Source organism: Microcaecilia unicolor, chromosome 8 (genome assembly GCF_901765095.1).
Source record: "Microcaecilia unicolor chromosome 8, aMicUni1.1, whole genome shotgun sequence".
Taxonomy (NCBI): domain Eukaryota; kingdom Metazoa; phylum Chordata; class Amphibia; order Gymnophiona; family Siphonopidae; genus Microcaecilia; species Microcaecilia unicolor.
This window is the reverse complement of record NC_044038.1, coordinates 136,940,678-136,965,348: the sequence shown is the minus strand read 5'-3', so window position 1 is coordinate 136,965,348 and position 24,671 is coordinate 136,940,678. Positions and strand designations below refer to the sequence as shown.

General features: G+C 45.5%; 1 long non-coding RNA gene across 1 annotated transcript; it reads right to left on the bottom strand.

Annotated features, from left to right (window-relative positions):
- Positions 1-4,098: 4,098 nt before the first annotated feature.
- On the bottom strand, positions 4,099-24,530 carry LOC115476767. Its single transcript, XR_003943230.1, has 5 exons — positions 24,423-24,530; positions 20,749-20,758; positions 12,296-12,300; positions 9,453-9,458; positions 4,099-4,109 (listed from the first exon to the last, which is right to left on the bottom strand). It is a non-coding gene; the product is annotated as an uncharacterized LOC115476767 (long non-coding RNA).
- Between the last annotated feature and the right edge of the window lie 141 nt (positions 24,531-24,671).

The window sequence follows — 24,671 nt, the reverse complement described above, 5'->3', positions numbered from 1 at the left end:
AATTACTGATAGCTAAAAATAGAATTTCCCCTTTGGTACTAGTTTTCTTGATATAATGGTATTTGTAATATATAGAGCAGTTAAATGCACCCCTGTCGATAGCTGAGCTACAAAAAGTACTGAAAACACAGAAACCTAGAACTGCACCAGGCCAAGATGGGTTCACAGGGGAATATTATCGTTCCATGCCTCCAGAAGCACTGGCCCACTTGCTGGAATATTTTGAAGCAGTGATTTTAAAAGGACAGTTTCCGAGGTATGCCAATACAGCCTTAATAACACTGATCCTGAAACCGGGTAGAGACCCAGATAAGGCAGACTCCTACAGACCAATATCACTGCTAAACATCAACATTAAATTGCTAGCAAAAATACTGGCAGAGCGATTGGCAGAACTCTTGCCCAAACTCATAGGACAAGAACAGGTAGGATTTGTGAGGAATAGGCAATCCGCACACAATGTGCGTAGACTCTTGCTAGCTTTGGCTAGCACATTGTGTGTGGATTGCAATATAAGTTTGCTCTTCGGTTGCATATTTCCCCAAGACGGGCATTCTATATAGGTCTCTCACCATGGGGGGAATGCCCTAAATGTGGGGCAGAAGGTACAAGCCTGGGACACATGTTTTGGTCCTGTGTAAAAATACAGAAATTTTGGAAAGACATTATAAAATATTTTAACACACTTTGGAACCAAAATTGGCGATATAACCCAGCTTTGCTGCTTGGGTGCCCAGACCTGGGGCGCACCAAGAAACGAGGTTTTACAGCATTTGTGAATTGTACAATTATCATAAGCAAACAGGTTATCCTGGCAGAGTGGTTGGCCACCTGGGCATCAACACACCAACAATGGCGAACGAAAATGTTATGGCTACTACGTATGGAGCGACTAGGCATAGTGGACTTTGACACCATAAAAGGGAAACAATTTCAAGATCAATGGACTTATTTTTGGAATACATTAACCCCAGCAGCATGTGGTTATCTGTTAAACCTGTAACAAGTACACTGTTAGAGCACGAGGAACACAGGGGGAAGGGAGGAGATTAAGGGGAATTAGGTGATATATTGGGAAAGGGTAGGGTACTAAGAGGAAATAATAGAGAAATAGGGGTAACTGAATGTGTATGTTTATCTATAAATATCTACTTTAGGCATAGTGAGAAGGGTATTGAAGTAGAGGGAGGGTAGATAGGGGGAAAAACTGAAAATGGATGTTGGTAACATGTAAACTGTTCCAGAAGTGCAGTGCTTTATATCGTATACCATCAATAAAAATGATTTAAATATAATGGTATTTGTGTCCTTAGATCATGGCATTTTACTAGAGATGTTGATATATTTGGGTCTTAGAGGAAAATCTTGTGATGGCTTAAATCTTACTTGAATAAGAAGGCTCCAAGTAGTTTTAGATGAATTCTTTTCTCAACCTCATCCCCTTACTCAAGGGCAATATTGTTATCCCACCATTTTAATTTGAATCTGAGACTATCAGATGATAAAATTCACAAATTTGCTATAAACGTTTATTTTTATATACATGAAGTACAACTCCCTCTGTCTTTTGATTCTGATGTGTCTGAATCAATCAATTGGTTAAATCAAATTTTGGCAATTGTTTAATCTTGGATGTTTTCCAAAAAGTTGATATTGATCCTAGAGAAAACTGAAGTGTTTTATATAAGTAAATTACCTCTTCAGAAACTAACACCATCTTTAATTTCAGACAGAATCACTTTTCAATTAAAGCAACAGGTGCCAAGTTTTGTAATCTTATTAGTTTCCAAGCTGACAGTGGAGACTAACATCATTATACTCTGATGTATGAACCCACAACATATTTGCAGGTTAGCAGATGTTTTTTTGCACTATTTAGCAATGGATAGAAATCAGCTCTTTGTTATTCTGCATCTATAGCTAAATATTGCAGCTATAGCAACAGAAAATTAAAAGTCTTCAAGTAAAACATTAAATAGCTCTATAGAAAAGGGGAAAATGGATACATCTGCAAAGTTGTGGGGCTCATTTTCAAAACAGAAAAACATTCCAAAAATGGTGTATGTTTTTCTCATAGGAAAATATCTAAAGTGTATAATCAAACCAACCCCCCCCCCCCCCCCCAAAAAAAAAAAAAAAAAAACTGCCCAAGTCCGCTAGCTGCCAAAAACAAGACGTTCCAAATGGGGGAGTTTCATGGGCGTGACATGGGCGGTATTACATGATGAATGTTTATTGCCTATAATGGATAGCAAAATGACTTCCTGACGGTGGGAAGAAATATGTCTGTAATTAGAACTGTTTAACAGATGTCTAGGGTAATGTCAAACCTGTCTGTAGACCCATTTGTGATTTGGCTGAGTTGGAGAGTGGAGAGGTGGAAGTGATCATTTGTTAGCAAGAATGGAGAATTGCTGAGCGCCTTTTTACCTTTATCTATTTGCTTAAGTCTGAACCTTTTGACCTTTATATTTCATGACTTGCCTGCTCTGTGTCTTACCTCCTCAAGTCCATGCCTGCACCTGCTAGTCCCCCCCAGCCACACCCATCCCTTCCTCTGTATCTCGTCCCTTTTCCTCATCCAAACCCTCACTGTCCCCAACCCCCCCCCCCCCACACACACACACACCTCCCATTGTACAACCCTGCCTGCTTGACTCCTGTCTCTCATCTATTCAATATATTTGTGAGTGACCTTGCTGAAGGGTTAGAAGGTAAAGTTTGCCTATTTGCGGATGATACTAAGATCTGTAACAGAGTGGACACCCCGGAGGGAGTGGAAAACATGAAAAAGGATCTGAAGAAGCAAGAACAATGGTCTAAGGTCTGGCAATTAAAATTCAATGCCAAGAAATGCAAAGCGATGCACTTAGGGAATAGAAATCCACGGGAGACGTATGTGTTAGGTGGCGAGAGTCTGATAGGTACTCCCCACGGGGAGAGGGATCTTGGGGTGATAGTATTTGAGGATTTGAAGGCAACGAAACAGTGTGACAAGGCGGTGGCTGTATCTAGAAGGTTGTTGGACTGTATAGAGAGAGGTGTGACCAGCAGAAGAAAGGGAGTGTTGATGCCCCTGTATAAGTCATTGGTGAGACCCCATCTGGAGTATTGTGTTCAGTTTTGGAGGCCGTATCTTGCTAAGGATGTAAAAAGAATCGAAGAGGTGCAAAGAAAAGCTACGAGAATGGTATGGGATTTGCGTAACAAGACGTATGAGGAGAGGCTTGCTGACCTGAACATGTATACCCTGGAGGAAAGGAGAAACAGGGGTGATATGATACAAACGTTCAAATATTTGAAAGGTATTAATCCGCAAACGAACCTTTTCCGGAGATACGAAGGCGGTCGAACGAGAGGACATGAAATGAGATTGAAGGGGGGCAGACTCAAGAAAAATGTCAGGAAGTATTTCTTCATGGAGAGAGTGGTGGATGCTTGGAAAATTCGTTTATTAATGGAAACGGAAAACCAAATACATAAAAGCTAAAAGGTACATAAAAACCCCTCAATCCCCTATTTACAAAGACAGACCAAACCCCCTACCCCCCCAACACAGTCAAATAAATTCAAACAAATTCAAGGTGGCTTCAATTGCACATGTTTCCACCATTTGCAAAATGTACCCCTCCCTACTTCTACCCGCTCCCAACGTGCCACTTCCCACACAGCTCCAACAATATCCCAGCTAACCCGTTCTACTGACCTGAACTCCTGGCGCAGGGAGACTCCGCACCGTGCCATCCAAAGATAGAAACGGACAATGACCGAGATCAAGAACTCCGTCCCTGGGTCCAAGCCCCCCGACCCCTGCCCCCGCCCATACACCCAATCCGCATAAGAGTAGGTGCAAAAGCTGGGGATATGAAGCAGGGAGGCCACACGTTTACACACCAGAATCGAAAATGGACATTCCCTAAGGAAATGATCCATCGTCTCAGTACAACCAACACATTCCCCCCTTGGGCAATCACGATCTTGTACGTTCCTATAATTCAAGTTTGCTCTCACATACAGTTTCCCGTGTAGGGACAGCCAGGCAATGTCACGATATTTGTGTGGAATCCGCTTTGATGCCACAAACTGCAAGCCTTGTTGCAGAACTGGCTCTGGAGCGTCCCGAAGTGCCAAAGGAGAGGAGAATCGCTGCATCCGCACTCTCTCTACCCATACCTCCCTCCTTCCCTCTTTAACCTCCTCCACCGTAATCCCCCACAACCGCACCAGTTTAGTCAATGTCCTGTAATACCCAACGCTTCCTGGGAAACCCCTCCATCGGCCCACCACTTTCCCCCCTTCCAACCACGGACCCCAAAACTCCTCCCACCACTGCACAACACTACACGCCCATCCCGGAGCATCTCGCCCCACCGCCTTCCCCAAATTAAACTGGATAAAGAAAGAACTGAACGTAAGAACCGGATTAACCATCCCAACCCCCCCCTTTCCCCGTGGCAGATATGTGATATTCCTCTTTACAGGGTTCATTCGGTTCCCCCAGAGTAACTGAAAAAAAACACTATAAAGCCCTGTATAACAACATTCCGGCAACAAACAAATATAGCTAAGAAACAAAAACATGGGTACCACCTGCATTTTCAGTAATCTCACCCGGTCAGTCATCGACATCCTCCACCCTTTCCACCTCTCTACCTTAGCCTTGGCCTCCAAAATCTTCCGTTCCCAGTTCCACTGTCCATAATCCCCCCCCCCCAAAGTAAACCCCTAGAACCCGCATCATTTCCACCCCTGGTGGAAACCCTCCCCCTAACTCAAAACGAGCCCCTTCCGGACCTACCCACAAGGAAGTACACTTTTGCAGGTTAATCCTGGATCCTGTCGCCCGAGAGTACTCCGCAATCTTCCTGTGCAAAACTTCCCCTTCCCCTTGATCCGCCACCCAAACTGTTATGTCATCTGCATATGCCACCACACGCAGAGACACCCCCGTACACACTTCTATCCCTCTAAGCCCATCCACCCCCCCACACTCTAACCGGCGCACCAGGGGATCAATCGCGAAAGTGTACAGCAGGGGGCTCAACGGGCACCCCTGTCGCACCCCAGCCGTGATGTCAAATTCCCTTCCTTTCCACCCATTAACTAATGGAAAGCAGCGAACACCGATGTACAACAACTGGAGCTGCTCAACCCAAGCCCTCGGAAAACCATAGTACCGCAAACTCTCCCAAAGAACCCTCCACTGCACCCGGTCGAAGGCCTTATCCTGGTCCAAGGCCACTACTAGACGACCCTCCTGCCCCCCCCGGCTCCGCTCCACCCCCTCCCGAACCCAGGCCACTGCTGCCAACACCCCCCTCCCTGGGACCCCACACCCCTGAGACACCGCCAACTCCCTCCCTGCCACCTGCCGCATACGTGCCAACAACATGTGAGCAAAGATCTTACGGTCACTGTTCAATAAGGCAATGGGCCTCCAATTTACTATGTCTCGAGCATCTTTCCCCTTACTGAGAAGAACCAAGGCCGATTTCCCAAAGGACTCTGGCAGAGAACCTCCCTTCCGGGCCTCCTCCCATACCTCCAACAAGATAGGTGCCAACTGAACTTTAAATCGTTGATAGAACTCAGCCGGGAGACCGTCGGGCCCCGGTGCCGTCTTGCGCCGCAGAGCCTCAATGGCCGCCTCCACCTCCCTGACTGTCCAAGGCTGCAGCAAGGCCTGAAGATGGGGCCCCCCCTGTCCCACCCCCGGAGTCCCTTCCACATACCTCCGTATGTCTTCCTCATCCAAATGTAGATCGGAGAAGAAATGTCCAAAATGCTCCCCTACCACCCGCAAAATCCCTTCCCTCGAATGCTGAACAACCCCGTCCCTGTCCATTAACCCTTCCATAACCCTACGTTCCCTTCTTTCCTTACAGCACTCAAACGGGTCCGGACTCAATAATTTGCCAAAATCCCTCTCATAAACTAATGAGGAGTACCGGTCATACTGAACTCGCTCAATTTCCACCTGTATAGCCTCTATATCCTCCCTCTTCCCCCCCCTGGAAATTAAATTATCCCTCCTCTTTTTTAATGCTATTCCCAACCGTGTCGCCTCCCTCCCCTCCTGCCTTGCCTGTCTAAGAAAAAACCCCTTCGTGCGTTGTTTCACCGCTTCCCACCACCTCCCTACCGAGGGGAAGATGCCTAAGATAGTCTGCTGATCCTCCAAAAACTCCACATACTCTCTATGCACCTCCCCCTCCTTTAACCATTTCAAATTTAATCTCCACAACCCCTTTCCTGGCCTATGGACCCCCGACCCCCCTACTTCTATCCGCCCCGCCCTGTGGTCCGAAAATTCTACCACCACCAACTCGGGAGCCTGTACGCAGGTCCCTCTCCTAACCAAAAACCGGTCGATCCGACTTCTACAATTCCCTCTAAAAAAAGTAAAACCCCCTTGCCCACCCCCGTGCTCCAAGTAGACATCCACTAACCCTGCCCCCCTCATTATCCCCACTAAACGAACTCCGTCATACCTCACCTGTGCACACCTGCCCCCACTGTCCTCCTTCCTCAGAATCGTGTTAAAATCGCCCCCCCACACTAACTGACGTGAAGAATACAAATAGGGTTTGATTTTCCCAAATAACTGTGACCTCCCCTTCTTAGTTTGTGGCCCATACACATTTATCACCCTTAACGCCACCCCGTGCAACACAACATCCACCACCAAACACCTCCCTACCCCTAACTCCACCACCCGTTGAATCACCGCTTTGTGAGATTTAAACAAAATTCCCACCCCCCCATACTTCTCCCCTGCCAACCCCCACACAGAGGGTCCCCATCTCCAAGCCTGCTTTGCTCTTCTCACATCAGCCAAAGACTGCAGCCTGGTCTCCTGCAGGAGAAAACAATCAGCCGACATGGAGGAAAGGCCCTCAAAGGCCAGACACCTCGCCCTTGTGGAGGCAATACTTGCCACGTTCAGCGTGATGAACGCCAACAAGGAACCTGCCATCATTATCAATTAGAAAACCGCCTCCCCTGGCCCTGCCTCCCCATCCTTCCTTCTCTCTGCTCCAGACCTCCGTTTGAAGGCCCGGCTTCTTCCTCCACCTCTTCCTCCGCCCAGTCCCGAACCCCAAACTCAAAGGTCCCCCCCTTCCATCCTTCCCTGGTCCTTGCTTTCTTCCTCCCCTTCTTCTTCCTCTCCTCCCCCCCCTCCCCCTTCACCGGAAAAACCCCGGTCTCTCCCCCTTCCCCCACCCCCTCCCCCCCCACCCCACCCTCCATCCCCCCTCCCTCCCCTCCACCTTCCTCCCCCCTCTCTACCCCCTGCTCCCCCTGAACCTTACCTAATTTCCTCTTCTCCCCTTCTCCCCCACCTACCTCTGCTCTCCCTCCCTCCTCCTGCACGTCCATACCATCTCCTATCTCCAACCTCCCCATCCTCCCCCTTCCCCTCCTTGTACCCTTCCCGCCCCCCTCTGTCCCTATCTCCCCCTCTTCACCTACCCCCTGCCATGCCTCACTGTCCTCTCTTCCGTTCTCCTCTCCATACTCTTCCCCCCGTCCCTCATCTTCGAGGACCCGAAATCTATTCTCCACCGCTATTCCCTGCCCTAACTTCCTTCCAGCCTCCACCAGAAGTCCCCCCCCTTCCTCTTCCTAGAGACTCGCGTCCACCCTTCCCCCTCCCCTCCTTGCCTCTTCTCACCCTTCCAAGCGTTTGCCCCCTGCTCCCCCAACTCTTCCTCTACCCTCCGCCCCCGTCCAATCACTTCTACTGCCCGCCCCAAACCTCCACCCCTCCCCCCAGCACGATCTCCCCTTTCATCACCCTCCCCTACCCCTTCCTCCCCCTCCCCCCCCATTATGAAAGGCTTGCGGGCAAGCCCGAAAGGCGTGCCCCAGATCCCCGCACAAATTACACCGGATGGAGGTACAATGTTCTGCCATGTGCTCCCTCGCCCCACACTTTGCACACTGAACCACTGGGCACGACATACTATAATGCCGGAAGGAACCACACTTAAAACATTGCCTAGGCTGTCCCTTATAAAAACACAAGATCCGATCACTTCCGATGAAAGCCGCTGAAGGAATGTGTTGGGTGACGTGCCCCACCTGGTATAACCTCACCGTCGCCCCCCACCCCCCTGCCCATACCCTACTAGGGTCTGGAAGCTTGACCAGAGGAGTCCTTAACTCTGCATACCTCTGCAGCCAGTAGGTCAAATCCGCCCCCGAGATTGACTCATTCCGCACTAACAGAGTCACCTGCACCAGGTCAGGTTTACTAATAGGCACAACTCGAAAATTTCTCCAGTCCCCCCCCCCTTTAACCTCCCCGTATTTCTCCCAAAAAATCTCCATTCCCCGTTGGGTCAAAAAACTGACATCATACTCTGGAATGTTCGCCGGGTGAATGCAAGCATACAGATCTTCCGGGAGAAATCCTAACCCTAGAACCATTTTTAACACCACATCCCTACTTGGCATCCCCCCCTCCCCCACCCACCTCAATTGAACCACATTCCGGCGTTTGGTAACAGACCCCCCAGACCACCCCTCACCCACCCCCTGTCCCCCCCTTCGCTGCCCAAATCCCCCCCTACCACTCCCCATACCAACCACCGCGGCAAAAGAAGGAGCCCCCCGCCCCCCCCCCCCACCCTTGGCGCTCGAGGCTTCCTGCCCTGCACACACCAAACCCCCCTTTACAAAACCCTTCTGGCCCCCTCCATCCCCTTCCTTGCTCCTATTATCCCCCCCTCCCTTCCCCCCTTCTCCAACCTGAACCTTATCCCCCGGAGCCCCCACACCTGCTAACCTATTCCCCTCAACAGGAGGAGACATGTCAATCACATCCCCTCCATTCCGCAATCCCTGCCCCCTCCCCCTTCCTGCACACCAAGCCTCCCCCCATCGTCCTTGCCCAAACATGGAACAGAGTCAACAGTCGGACACAAACCCTCACAGTTCAACACTCCCCCCACTTGAGTCACAGCAATGTCAGGAAAAGTGTTCAGCAACTTATCTGCCGTCTGTTGTAAAGCTGGCTCAGCATGCCGCTCCTCAGCCGACAGGTCCTGAGCGAGACGAACAGGGAGTTCCGTTTCAGTCAGTTCCTTCTTCTGATCCAAATTCCCTGTTGCCTGCCTGCCAACGACCAGCAAGTTTCGTCCTTCTCCTGCTGCCTGCTTGACCAGAGTCTCCTGGTGCTCCGTGTCAGGTGGGTGGGGCCTCTCCAATCCAGCAATCGCCGCCACTCGCCCCTCTGTACCGTCTGAAATGCCACCATCCAGTAATGAACTGCCAGCCTTTCCCGGTGCCTCTGGAAACCATTCTCTGCCGGGGACAGCGCATCCACCACCCGACTCACTGTTTGCCAGCTCTCCCTCCAGAAGACTGCCGTTGTGCACCCCGGACGCTGCGCGGGGGCAGGGCTTCTCCAAACATAGAGGCAGAGATGTAGCTGCAGATAAAGACACCTGCTTCTGCTGCAATCCTTCCGGCTCTGCTTCCGCTGCTGCAATCTTTCTTTCTGGAGGTTCTAATATTGGTAAGTCACCATCTCCTTCACTGGACACCTCTGCCACTACTTCTGTAGAAAAAAGCCGACAGCCTGAAGCTCCCTCCTCTGTCTCCACAATCTGGAAGGTCTTAACCAGCTTTTTAATTACTTTCTCTTCTCCAACAGGTGCAGGCACCAACCCTGCCCCCGAACCACATCCTGCTGCTGCCTCCCTGCAGTCTGCCTGCTTAGTAAGTCCCCTGGACTGAGTTGCCAGGTTTTTCATAAATGCTAAAGTGGATGTACTAGCAGAGTCTGGCAAGTCTTCTGGTTTAGACAAATCCTGAGACAAGGCCCTGGGAACTGCAGACTCTTGCTGGGACACAGTTCTCCCTTGACCTGAAGACTGTGACCTTAAAGCCATACGTTCTTGATTACAATATAGTTCTCTTAAAGGGTTCTCAGGTCCCTTTTTTAAACCCCGCAGCAACAGTTCTTTCTTTTGTATCAGTTTTCTCAAATGGGCTTCCTCCTTCACATAACCTTTCTTGTGCTCTGCTGGAGCAAGTTTACTCATAACTTTTGTCATTTTCACACGCTTTCCCAAATCAACCAGTTCTTTCTCCACACGTTTAATTCTTCGCACTGTACAGATCAAACTACGTGCTGGGTCCTCAGGGTCATAAGGAATATCTAGGAATTCCTCCTCTTCCTCCTCTGAAGACCCACTCTCTTCACTTTCTGCCTCATCAAATGCAGGAAAACATTCTGAGCTAACTTCCATAGCTTCATTTTCCTTTCTCTGCTTAGGGTGCCCTTCCAGGGCCTTCACCAGCTTTCTCCCCTCCCCACAATCTTCACTCTCACCTCCCAGATGTTGCTGGAGCGTGGGGGGGTTACTGGACTGGCTTCCACCCTTGGGCCTCTGCTCTCTGCGATCAACAGGACTCCTCTCCCTCCTGTCAGAAGCTCGACCGGAAAGAGAGCTGCTTCTCCCGGCCTTCTGGTCCCTGGCTCCAGGAGGCCCCATGGCCTGGGCCTTTCCTGAGGACCGCTCCCCAGGGACCCTCCGCATCCTCAGGGAAGGAGCTAGGCCTCACTCCCTTCCCTGGAACCTGCAGAGCTTCCGGCTGCACCTCCTCCTCCTTCCAAGTCTGAACAGCAACTGACTTGGAATGCCCTCCCGCGGGAGGTGGTGGAGATGAAAACGGTAACAGAATTCAAACATGTGTGGGATAAACATAAAGGAATCCTGTTCAGAAGGAATGGATCCTCAGGAGCTTAACCGAGATTGGATAGCAGAGCCGGTAGTGGGAGTCGAGGCTGGAGGTTGGGAGGCGGGATAGTGCGGGGCAGACTTATACGGTCTGTGCTAGAGCCAGTGGTGGGAGGTGGGACTGGAGGTTGGGAGACAGGGATAGTGCTGGGCAGACTTATACGGTCTGTGCCAGAGCCGGTGGTGGGAGGCAGGGATAGTGCTGGGCAGACTTATACGGTCTGTGCCAGAGCCGGTGGTTGGGAGGCGGGGCTGGTGGTTGGGAGGCGGGGATAGTGCTGGGCAGACTTATACGGTCTGTGCCCTGAAGAGCATAGGTACAAATCAAAGTAGGGTATACACAAAAAGTAGCACACATGAGTTGTCTTGTTGGGCAGACTGGATGGACCGTGCAGGTCTTTTTCTGCCATCATCTACTATGTTCCTCTTATTGTCCAATCCCAGTTTGTTACTGTGCTCTGTTCTGCTGCTGTTTGTGTGAGGACTATGTGCTGTTCCTGGGAGAATGAGTGCTTTGTGCTTCTGTGTGTGACCACTGTTTGCTGGTGCTGGCAGAGTGAGTGCTTACTGTGGCAGCTATGTGTGTCTGGATTGTTTGTTGATGGTGGGAGATAAAGTTTTTTGGGCAGCTACTGTGTGTCTCACGGCTGTGTGCTGGTGCAGGGGCAGGTGCCAGGTAACATAAGGTATAGTAGGTGGAGGCGTGCACAGTGGTGTTTCTGGAGTCAGCAGGTTGCACCTGTGGTGGTGGGACATCTGCATGGTAATCATGCTTTGGTGGCTCATGCCTTGCTGCAGGTGAATGTGAGTTTTGAGGGGAGTCCACAGAGACTATATCTCTATCAGAGAGTCTTCAGGCCCCGCACCTGCATTCTGGACCTCACTGAACAGGAAAGCCTGACTAGGTTCGACTTCTACAGGACTGCCATACAACACCTCTGTGACCAGCTATAACCCCTCCTTCAGCCCAGGACATTAAGGAATAATCCCATGCCACTCTTCCTGAAGGTAACTGCCTCCCTTGCCTATCTGACCACTGGCATCTTCCAGTCAGAGCTAGCAGTCAATTTTGGCCTCCCCTAGCCTGCCATCTCCAACTGTCTTGCCCAGTTCCTTGATGCCTTCCTCATCTACACCTCTGACTATATTACATTCCCCACTACTACCCAGGCATTTCAGAATATGGCTCAGTTCTACACCATAGACTGTTTCCCCTCAGTCATAGGCATCATCAACTACACACACGTCACACTCAGACCCCCAGACACATGAAGACACCTATAGAAATAGACAATCATTTCATTCTATGAACATGTAGGTTGTGTGTGATTCCCAGGGGGAGATTAGGGATGTGTGTGCCCACTACCCAAGCTCCATCCACGATGCCTACATCCTTCAACATTCAGGAATCTACTGTGAATATGACCGAAGGGGAGATCACCGTTGGTTGGCTCCTAGGTAAGCAGTACAGGGATTCCCAAACTCCATAATCCACCCCCTGCCTAACCTTCAACATACTCCCTCTCTCTAGATGCCCCTACAACCCCAACTATTACCCCACCTCCACAAAGTCACTATCCTGCTTATAATCGAAATAGAAAAACGCCTATATTGTGACCCAAATCGGGAGATAGACGTTTATCTCACAAAAACGAATAAAGCGGTATAATCGAAAGCCGAATTTGGACGTTTTCAACTGCACTCCGTCGCGGATGCGGACAAAGTTGATGGGGGCGTGTCGAAGGCGTGGTGAAGGCGTGGTGAAGCCGGAACTGGGGCCGATCAGAGATGGGCGCCTTTCGCCGATAATGGAAAAAAAATATGCGTTTGTAGCGAGAATTTAGGGCACTTTTCCTGGGCCCTGTTTTTCCACGAATAAGGCCACAATAAGTGCCCTAAATGACAAAATGACCACTGGAGGGAATCGGGGATGACCTCCCCTGACTCCCCCAGTGGTCACAAACCCCCTCCCACCACAAAATATGCCGTTTCACAACTTTTTATTTTCACCCTCAAATGTCATACCCACCTCCCTGGCAGCAGTATGCAGGTCACTGGAGCAGTTATTAGGGGGATGCAGTGGACTTCAGGCAGGTGGACCCAGGCCCATCCCCCCCCCCCACCTGTTACACTTGTGCTGGTAAATGGGAGCCCAGCAAACCGCCCCCCCCCAAACCCACTGTACCCACATGTAGGTGCCCCCCTTCACCCCTTAGGGCTATAGTAATGGTGTAGACTTGTGGGCAGTGGGTTTTGAGGGGGATTTGGGGGGCTCAACACACAAGGGAAGGGTGCTATGCACCTGGGAGCTCTTTTACCTTTTTTTTTGTTTTTGTAGAAATGCCCCCTAGGATGCCCGGTTGGTGTCCTGGCATGTGAGGGGGACCAGTGCACTACGAATCCTGGCCCCTCCCACGAATAAATGTCTTGGAGTTATTCGTTTTTGAGCTGGGCGCTTTCATTTTCCGTTATCGCTGAAAAACAAAAACGCCCACCTCACAAATTGTCGAATAAAACATGGACGTCTATTTTTTGCGAAAATACAGTTCGGTCCGCCCCTTCACGGACCCGTTCTCAGAGATAAACGCCCATGGAGATAGACGTTTCCGTTCGATTATGCCCCTTCACATCAGCCAATACACACCCATGTCTATGATTCTGCTTCTTCCCACAGGTGACAAAGATTACCCTCAGCGAACCTGGCTAATGACTCCCATAGTCCATCACCAAAATAAGGTGGAGAAGAAGTAAAAGAAGAGGCATAAGAGCACCCACACAATAATAGAATGCACCTTTGTTCAACTAAAGTATAGATTCCAATGTCTGGCATGATCTGGAGGGGAGTTCCTCTATAGCTCTGAAAAGGTGGCCAAAATATTCATGGCCTGCTGCATAACCTGGCTCTCCGAAGAAGACAGGCTCTGCCAGAGGAGGTTCAATAACCTCAACAGTATCCACCAGACTCAGGATGAGAACTGTTTCCCTGCACACAGAGCTGACCAAGGAGTATACCAGCTGGCAGTTCGTGCCAGACAAACACTCATTCTGACAATTCTTCAGTAAAGGTAAATGTATAAATTATTTATGTGCAGCACCTCTAACATCCCCCATAACCACCACTCTCCCCCCTAGCACACACTCCCCTCCCCTGCCCCGCAGCACACAACCCACACCTCACCTCAGCACACATACACCCTCCGCAGTGCTTTTTATGTAGGAAAAAAGGTACCGGTACTCATTATGGGTGGGGTTACCATCTATGGCTCTGCCTCTATGGTAGCCACACCCCTTATACAAGCAATGGAGCATTTAAACAGGTATCATTGCAAATACTATACCAGTATAGGAGAAAAAAAATAACGTGACCCCACCATCTATGAGTATCAGTACCTTTATTTCATACAAAAAAAGCACTGCTAAATTTATAGAATCTACAGTAGTGTCTCAGATAATTTCTTACTTAGATTTACATCAAAGTCCTCATAGTTCTCAATATAATTTTAGACTGATGCATAGTGCAGAATCCTTGCTTGTGACAATGGTTACTAAGGATAAAATTTTGTTAAGTCGAAATATTCCCTCGGTCTTATTGCAGTTTGATGTGTCTGGTGCTTTTGATTAACCAGCTGATTGAGTTGGGATTTACTGGAACAGTTTTGAACTGGTTTAAAGGGTTTCTTAGTAACAGACAGTATAGTATCAAGAAGAATGGGAATTTTTCAGAGTTGGCGTCCCTCAAGGATCACCACTGTCGCCCATATTGTTTAATGAAATCTTTGGGAAATTTTTTAAATTCTTCCTTTATTATGTTGTATCATATACTGATGATATTTTTATTGTACTAACATTATCGTCAGTTTATAGTGATACAGAGTGTAATTGTAGAATGTATTGGAAAAACTCACCTTTGGGCATCACAAAACTTGCTAAAACTTAATACAGCAAAAACTAAATTGCTCTATTTTGTACATCCCTGGTTAATGTTCCAAATAATGTTGTACTGAAGAAAGGGAAGTCTTTAGCTTTTGAAGCTTCCTCCTGGATCTTGGATTTCATATTAGACTCACAACTAACGATGGAACATCAGGTTAATAATTTAAGCAAGAGAATATTTTTTTAATTGAGACAGCTTAGGGCAATTAGAACATTATTGTTTTTGACTCAATTTAGAGTACTGGTACAAGCCATTATTTTGATGCTATTGGATTATTGAAAATCTCTATGGGCCCTTTAACTAAGCCGCGTGAGCACCTATGCGCGCCCAACACACGTCAATTTTAAGTTACTGCCTGGCTACTGTGTGGCCCTTGCAGTAATTTCATTTTTGACGCACGTCCGTTACATGCGCCGGAAAATATTTTTATTTTCTGTCACGCGGGCGGTAATCAGGTGATAATCAGCATTTTACGCGCCTAGATCATTATTGCCCAATTACCACATGAAACCTTACTGCTAGGTCCATGGCTCGCAGTAAGGTCTTAGACCCAAAATGGGTGCATGGTAATTTTCATTTTGCCACACGTCCATTTTTGGCAAAAGTTTTTAAAAGGCCAGTTGCAGGCATACTGTGGATGGCTAAGCTTCTGGAATTTCTGGTAACTGAACAGCTCTAAAATTTCTTAGACTCCTTCAACATCCAATATAAAAATGCAACATGGCTTTAGATCCCAACACAGTACAGAAACACCTGCTTCTTGCCCTCACTACCAACAATTTCTGAGCCGAGGTCAATAGGTCATTTTACTGCAGTTCAACATCTCGGCAGCATTTGATGCTGTGAATTACTCAATCCTCCTTTTCCTGCTAAATGAGAGAGGCATTACTGGGAAAGTATTAAGCTGGTATGAATTATATCTGAAGATCAGATCATATTGTGTTAAAGGCAAGAATGATAAATCAAGAAGCTGGTGCCCAGGATGTGGGTTCACCTGGGATATTCTCCTTTTATGTCTGGTACTGGAAAAATTTTAGGACACTTTAGATTCCATTAGGCACCACATTTCTGTTATCGATAGTTGGGCTACAAAGTATTTCCTGAAACTAAACAAGCAAAAAATTAAAATACTCTAGTTTAGCAAGGTAAGTTCACTTCCAGCAATGTTGATAACACTGAACACAGGAGAAATCCTAAAAATAGAAGATAATTCGAGGGTACTTGGCATAATTCTAGATTCAGGTCTGAGATTTGATAAACAAATTAATGTCCTTAGCAAAATATTTTTTATAAACTTAGAGGGGCATTTTCAATATGACGTCTAAGTCTGACTTTGGACGTTTTGTACAAAACATGCAAAATCCAAATAGGAAAGAAGGTAATTTCAAAAAAAGAAAAATGTTTATCTTTTTTTTTCGAAAATACTGTTTGTAACAAGGTTTTTATTTGGACATTTTCCTTTTGCTCCATTTTCGAGAAAAAAAATGAATAAGTGCAAAACATACAGGTTCGTGCCATTGGGATGTAGGAGGAGCCAGAATTTTTAGTAGACTGATCCCTCTGACATCCCAGGAGAGCAATTGGGCACCCTAGAAAGCACTTCTGTGCACTTCATGAAAATGCCCCTAGGTGCATATCTCACCTTTTCTCCCATATCTTGTTCCCTGAGCCCTCCAAAACACACTGTCCCCCACTATACAATAACCCTTATGGGTGAGGGGGCACCTATATGTAGGTACAGTAGGGTTTTGGTGAGTTTGGGGTGGTCACAGTTTCCACCACAAGTGTGACAGGTAGAGGGAGACTGGGACCTGAGTCCTTCATTCCATAGTTCACTGCACCAACCACTACACTACTTCAGGGACCTGCATGCTGCTCTAATAGACCTGCCTTTAACATCTGAGGCTGTCATAGAGGATATATTGAACCCATGAATAGGTGGGAATATGTGGGATACAAATGCAATAACTAACTAACTAACTAAATATTTTATTTATATTTTAGGGGGTGAGAGGTATTGGGGGTCACCCCTGATTCCCTTCAGTGGTCATCTGGTAATTTACGGCACCTTTTTGTGCCTTATTCATTCTGAAAACAAGTCGAGACCAAAATGTCTTGGTTTTCATCCTGGACTTTCTGTTTTGTACCATTACAGCTATAAAACGTCCCAAATATTAGGCACACCCTAATCTCATCTTCAAAATGCCCCCGACACACCCCCTTGTGATTTGGATGCACTGCAGACGAATTGCATAGATAAACATCTGCAAAATAGGTTTCGGAAATACCAATTTGGACATTTTGAGAAGAAAAATGTCCAAATGGTGATTTATAACACTTTTTGGATGTTTTTCTCTTTCGAAAATGAGCTCCTTAGATAACTAGGAGCAATCAGATCTCTACTTCAAAAGCAGGACTTTAGGATACCAACTCAGGCAATTTTGCTGCCACAATTAGACTATTGCAATTCATTATACTTTCAGAGCTCAAGCAAACTGCTCACCCCTCTACAGCTGATGCACAATACTGCTATTCGGATGGTTTGCAGACTGGGTTGCTTCAACAGTGTGTCATCATCAATGTGCGATCTCCACTGGTTGCGAACTCGTCAGCGTATAAATTTCAAGGTAATCTGCTTCATTTTCAAATCTGTTTTCAGATCAAATTCAGAGGGGTTGAGCGAACTTCTTGTTGTGCCATCCCCTAGCACAACTGTGGATTTTTCTGAGAACACTGAAATTAGGTTTTCCATCACTGATGTGCATTTGCTTCAAAATCATTATCGAGAATTCCTTTTCATCTGCAGGGCGAGACTATGGAATATGTTCACACCAGATCTAATGCCTTGAAGACTTCTGTTTGACAAATAGTTAGGTGTGGAGGGGCATAATCGAAAGGGATGCCCAAATTTTGTTGAGGACGTCCTCGCAAAACGTCTCAATGGAGGGGCGGGGAAACCCGTATTATCGAAACAAGATATACATCCATCTTTCGTTTCGATAATACGGTCGGGGACGCCCAAATCTTGAAATTTTGGTCGTCCTTAGAGATGGTCGTCCCTAGACTTGGGCGTTTCTGATTTTTGGTGATAATGGAAACCAAGGAAGCCCATCTCAGAAACGACCAAATGCCCCTTTGGTTATGGGAGAATCCAGCATTTGTAGTACACTAGTCCCCCTGACATGCCAGGACACCAACCGGGCACCCTAGGGGGCGCTGCAGTGGACTTCATAAAATTTTCCCAGGTACATAGCTCCATTACCTTGTCTGCTGAGCCCCCCAAACCCCCCTAAAACCCACTACCCACAACTGTACACCACTACCATTGCCCTTATGGGTGAAGGGGGGCACCTAGATGTGGGTACAGTGGGTTTCTGGTGGGTTTTGGAGGGCTTGCTATTTCCTCCACAAATGTAACAGGTAGGGAGGGGGATGGACCTGGGTCCGCCTGCCTGAAGTGCACTGCACCCACTAAAACTGCTCCAGGTACCTGCATACTGCTGTGATGGACCTGAGTATGAAATCTGAGGCTGGCAAAAAATATTTTTAAAGATGTTTTTTGAGGGTGGGAGGGGGTTAGTGACCACTGGGGGAGTAAGGGGAGGTCATCCCTGATTCTCTCTGGTGGTCATCTGGTCATTTCAGCCACCTTTTTGTTTCGTGGTCGTAAGAAAAACATGACCAGTGTTTGTCAGGGACGCCCTTTTTTCCCATTATGGGTCAAGGATGTCCATGTGTTAGGCACGCCCAAGTCCCGCCTTCGCTACGCCTCAGATATGCCCCCTTGAACTTTGGCTGTCCCTGCGACGGAAAGCAGTTGGGGATGTCCAAAATTGGCTTTCGATTATACCAATTTGGACGACCCTGGGAGAAGGGCGCCCATCTTCCGATTTGTGTCAAAAGATGGGCGTCTTTCTAAAATGAACCCAAATATGTCAACAGTTTCAGACCACCCGTGTAACTGATTTCTTCTTCCTGTTATCATTCCTTGAGATGTCAATTCACTCTATCTTGAAGAACTTCACTTTCCTTATTGTAAACCGCTATGAACCCTTTATGGAAAATGGGTGGTATATAAAACTCCAATGGAATAAAATAGAATAGAATTCTAAAATGATCTCTATTTTCTCTATAAGCCTATCTTTTCCCCAGGAATGCCTTCACAAGAATGTACTACCATGTGCATACTTTTCCCACATTAGTCAGAAGTGTTCCCGGGGAAGGGATCGCTACAGCACATACCCACAGAAAAGTAGATGCACGTCTCTGTGGATAATTTTTCCTTAGGCAATTTTCAGACTGAAAGTATGCAAACCTCAATGTACACAGCAACCATGAAAGCAGTTTGAAAATAGCCTTGTAAAAGGAACTAAGGTCTGCCTTTATCCAGAAATATATACAAACATCACATTTGTTACAATATTTTTCAACTTGTCCCTAGGAAAAAGGGCAAAGAAAATTAAAAACTGCATTTTAGCATTATTCCTGAGGCTGAAACATAGAGCTTTTATTTTCCGGGAATAGAAAGAAAGATGGGATAATGTCTTGAGTCAACACAATCTAAAGCACTAAAAATAAAAAGTGAAACTGGAAAAGGAAGCAATCACATACTGTTCATACTCAGACACAGACAAATGATCGAAGCACTGAACAAGAGAAATCACAGCAGCAGGTTCATTAGTTAATTAAATAACTTGTACACAAATGAATTTCTTTGAACAGTTTTCACATTTTGTCAACTTCTTTAAAGTTATTTCCAAATGATTGTATTTCTTATTACGGTAAAGTGACTGGATCCATCCCTATTGCTCAGCATTTTCTGTACTTAATGATGTTCTTTCCTCATTATGATAAAAATTTCCTGTAAACCCTAGGGAGCCTGCCAGTTTAGAACTTAATCACTCACTGTTGATGCTATCACTGCACCTTTTTAAAGGTCTGATATAAGTGATAATCAATTGGAGCTTATTTGATTGAAGTTTAACTTTTCATGCTTATGAAATTCATAAAAATAGTTCTTCAGGTTTGACAGTTATAACAGAGAGATTCAGGAAATGGCTCAAAATATGTAAAGCTGATAGCCCCAATAATGATAATTCTAAGGGATGAGAAAAAGCAAAGCTCACACCCAAATGCACCCTTAAATTCTCATTTTTCCATTCCTGCTTTTGGAAAACTCAACTGAACCGCATAGGGCATATTAATATCCCAAACCCTGACTAAGGACCAAACTGTACTAGGTGTTTAAAATGGCTTTTAATGCATTAACACATCACATTAATTACTAACATATTAAATATCTAATGCTGAAATTCCTATTGGAAGCATGGTGTGGATTGTGCCTTGTAGTTACCACATATAGGGGCCCTTTTACCAAGCCACAGGAGGGCTAACATGCAGGTTGTGTGTGCCAAACTGGCCCTACTGCTGGGGTAGCATGTGCACCTGGCAATAATTCCAGGTTTGGCATGTGCCGAATCCCGAGGCAGAAATTATTTTTTATTTTCTACTAAGGGGTGGGGGTGTGTGGCATTCCCAGCGGTAATAGGCAGTGCAGTCATGTTGGCATGTGCTGCATGGTTACTGTGCAGATAGCACGAGAGCCCTTACCACTAGGTTGGCGGTAAGGGCTCAGGCCATAAATAGGCACGCACTAGTTTTAATTATTGTGCATGCTGCAGCAAATAGTGATCCAGCGTGTGCCAAAAAGACGCGCCCACACTTTTTACTGTGACTTTGTAAAAGGACCCCGTAGACTTCTAGAGCAGCAAAAAGTGCAGTGTAATTTGCTGTACATCCAGAGATGTAGCTAACTACATTCTCCGTTACTGGCCATGCCATTAGCACTCAGTAGTAATAATTGTTTTACATTGACTGAATGGCTGCCTTCTTAAAATTGTTGGGAAATGCTCCCAACAGTTTGCACTTGGGGACTAATTTTAAAATAGAGTACCTAAGTTAGGTGGGCAGTAAAGCACATATTTTGGCATTATTTTACAAAAATTAATAGGTGCTTATGACACTGATTTTTTTAAATAGATGGCTATCTCAAAATGGCAGGACTTATCAGTCGCTTCTTGCTGCAGGTGAATATGCCAGACGCCCGTCCACACAACCAAATTTAGTTGTGGGCAGTTACGCCAAGTCTACGCACGGACTGGGTGTATTCTATAACAACGCACATAGATTTTAGAAATGTCTACAACACACCCATTCCACACCCATGCAATTTAGAATTTACAAGCATCACACTATAGAATACACTTAGGTCCCTGTTTACTAAGCCACGCTATAGGCGCCTAGCATTTTTAGCATGCGCTAACTCTAGAGACACTCATAGGAATATATGGGTGTCTCTAGGATTACCATGCAGTTAAAAACGCTAGCACACCTTAGTAAATAGGACCCTTAGAAAGTTTTGCATATAAATTCTAAGTATTGCCAATTAGTGTGAATAATTTCTTGTTAAGCGGCAATTTATCGATGCTGATTGGTTTATTAAGTAATTAAGTTGCGTGCGCAAATCTAGAATATGACTGGATTTGTGCACACAACTTAAGTTGTGCTGTATAGAATCCAGGGGTTAGTGGATTGAAAATCGGCACTAGCTGGCTAAGTTGCCATTCTACCCTAACACTGCTGGTTAGGAGATGGCCAGTCAGCAGTGATATTCAGTGGTTTTAACCAGTTAAGTGCCACTGAATATTAGGTGTGTGCCAGGGCCGCCCGGTGCCATAGTTTTCTCTCTCCTGCTCCTGTCAGGATGCGATCACCCAGGTCCCATCAGGAGCAGCAGAGAGAGAGAGAGAATCCGGTGCCGGGTCGGGGAATTTCCCCACCCCTGCCCCACCCCCACCCCCTCTCAGCGGCTCTGGTGTCAGCTTCTCAGTGTGATTTAACTGGGCAGGAGAGGTTCCTGCCTTGTCAAACGCTTGTAAACAGCTTTGATTTGCCAGCAATTTGAGCAGTTTATTAAATTTAATGAATGATAAACAATAAATAATTTTGAATATTAGCTCCATTTGGGTACAAAACCTTAGCACAGATTAGTTAATTAGCCTCTGAAATTCTTGCAATTCTATACTATAGTAATGATGCACTATGATATGAATCTTTGAAAGGACATATTTGATGTATTTTTCTCATTTTGCCTAGTACAGTATTATACTATGATTAAATCACAAACTTTCAAGCATTTAATTAAGTATATGTTGAGCGTGTGATCAGTAAATTATAAATGCTTTAAAAAAAAACAGTGTTTGAATGCATACCAGTAAAAAATACATGCTTCCCATCTCTACTGCAATACAAAAATCCATTATTGTTCTCCTGCATGAAAGAACACTGCACATTTTTCTTATTGTTAATAACATTGGGCAGGATCTTTCAACAAATTTTTGCTTTGCTTTAATGTTTTACAAGATGAGTACCTAAGAGTGGGATATTTGCAACTGATTTGAAACAAGAACACTAAGCTTTCAGCGACCTTTTTTGGAATCTTTCATCCTGATATAAGCAGAATTCTCATTGCTAACGAGTGTAAAATGACTTTTTATACCACACCAAAAATTATAGCATTTATTAACTTACTATGAGGCTGTAGAATGTTCAACCAAGAAGCAATTTGATTGGCTAAATTCCCTCTGGTGCTTTATAATTTGATTAAAAATCAAGGACTTTATTAAAATTCATTAACACTGTAGTGAGTAGTGCCTTACTTTGTGAAATGATGATACAATCTAAAGTGAAACAGTTTATAATATCCAAATCTCAGAGGTACAGTACAGAATATTTGTCTAAGAAATCACATCTGACTAAATGCTGCAAAAACATGAATGCATTCTTATCAACAAACTTCCTAGAAAATTTGTTATAAATGGAAAATTAAAATGTTTGCCATCAATGGGCTTTAAGGAAAATTGTTCTTTGTATCACTGATCTGTTTTAGTAGACTTCAATCTTTGCGAGTTGCAATACACTCTTTTATTTGGTTGAAGTAAAAACACAAGTATGAGATTTTGAGAGATCACAGATTCTTTGTTTAGGAAGTTTGTCCCTCATTTTCAAAAGAGAAAAATGTCTTAAAAGAGGTACAAAGTGGCAGATGGACAGTTTTCTCACTAAAACGTCTAAATTGTGATTTTTGAAAAGACAGAATTGGAACTTTTTTTTTTACTAAGTTCATCCAAATAGCAAGGGGGCATCTTGGAAGTGTGTTTTGGGCGGGATTTAGGTGGCTTTAAATCTGGCTGTTTTTCTGCTATAATGGAACAGAAAAAAAGGTTCAGGATAGAAACAGTCATGAGTAAATCAGAAAAAGGTGCCCTAACTGATCAACTGACCACTGGAAGGATTAAGGCATGATCCATCTTAATCCCCTTGTGGTCACTGATCCCCTCTCACCCCCTAAAGATGTGACAGTGACAGCAGATACCAGGCTTTATGACAGCTCCAGATAGTATGGCTATTCCTAAGAAAGCATCAAGCAAGTAGATGGAGAGCCTAATGGTCGGTGAGTAGAGAGAACAATGGTACCCAGGTTCAATTTATATTTAACTTTCATTTCAATACAAATATGTGAGCTGTCCTGGAACATAGAAATACCTCCTGTACCTAAATATAAAGTGACCTGCAAGCCTGAGGGCTATTGTAGTGGTGGACCTTTAGGTATAGTAGGTTTTGTCTGTTCCTGGAAGGCTCACCATAGAATATGAAGGGGGTTTAGATGGGGTTTGTATCTGGGTCCCTTCATGTGAAATCTGCTGCGCTGCTGGGATGTCTGTGTGGCCAGTTCACTAGGAACGCTGTTGGAGAAACATCCCTATAACTGACATTTTTTCCCGGAAATGGTACTTTCAGATGGATGTGTTGAGCATGAAACATCTAGCTCAAAGTCATAATCAAATCAGAAATTTAGATGTTTTTCTGGTTCCGTTTTGACTATAAGCTACACACGCCTTTGAAATGTTTTTGGCAAAATGTCTCAATTCGAGATTTAAAGTCATATTGAAAATGCCCCTCATTGTGGCCTTTTCATATTGTGAATTACAATATCTTTGTTGTACCAACACAAGGTACCAGATATATTCCACATATCAAAAAAAGGGAAGGCAAAATGACATCTGGCATGGTTAAAAGATTGTGCAAAGCCAAAAGAACGTCTTTTAGAAAACAGAAAAAATATTCAAATGAAGAACTGATAAAGAAGGCTAAAATAGAATTTGAAAAGAAGCATATTATATAGGCAAAAGGCTTTCAGGTACATTAGAAGCAGAAAGCTTGTAAGGGAGTCAGTGAGACCATTAGATCATCAATGAATAAAAGGAACCCTCAGGGAGTACAAGGCCATAACAAAGATACTAAAAAAAATTTTTTTACGTAGCATAATAGTTGACAGCAGATAAAGACCTTTACGGTTCATTCAGTCTGCCCAACAAGACAAACCCATTACATAAGGTATGATGCAATACCCCATATGCACACCCGATCTTGATTTGATCCTGCCATTTTCAGGGCATAGACCATAGAAGTCTGTCTGGCACTGTCCTTGTTACAAAACTTCTGAAGTTGTCATTGAAGCTCCTGAAAAAGCTCCACTTCAGCCTATCCAAATCTATTCAGCCATGATCAGGGCATGACAGTAGAAGTCTGCCTAGCACTGGCTTTGTCCTCCAACTTCTGAAGCTGAATCTGTCCAGCCACGATCAGGGCACAGACTGTAGATGTCTGCCCAATACTGTCACCTAATCTCCAATAAGCTTCTTTGAATCCATTCCCTCTAAACAGGATTCCTTTGTGTTTATCCCATGTATTTTTGAAATTCTGTTACCATTTTCATCTCCACCACCTCCTGTGGGAGGGCATTCCAGGTATCTACCACTCAGTGAAAAAAATACTTCCTGAATTCTTCCTGAGTTGGCCATCCTCCAATGTATTGAAATTATTTAATTAGTATTACAACAAGAATTTCAAATTAAAATACATTA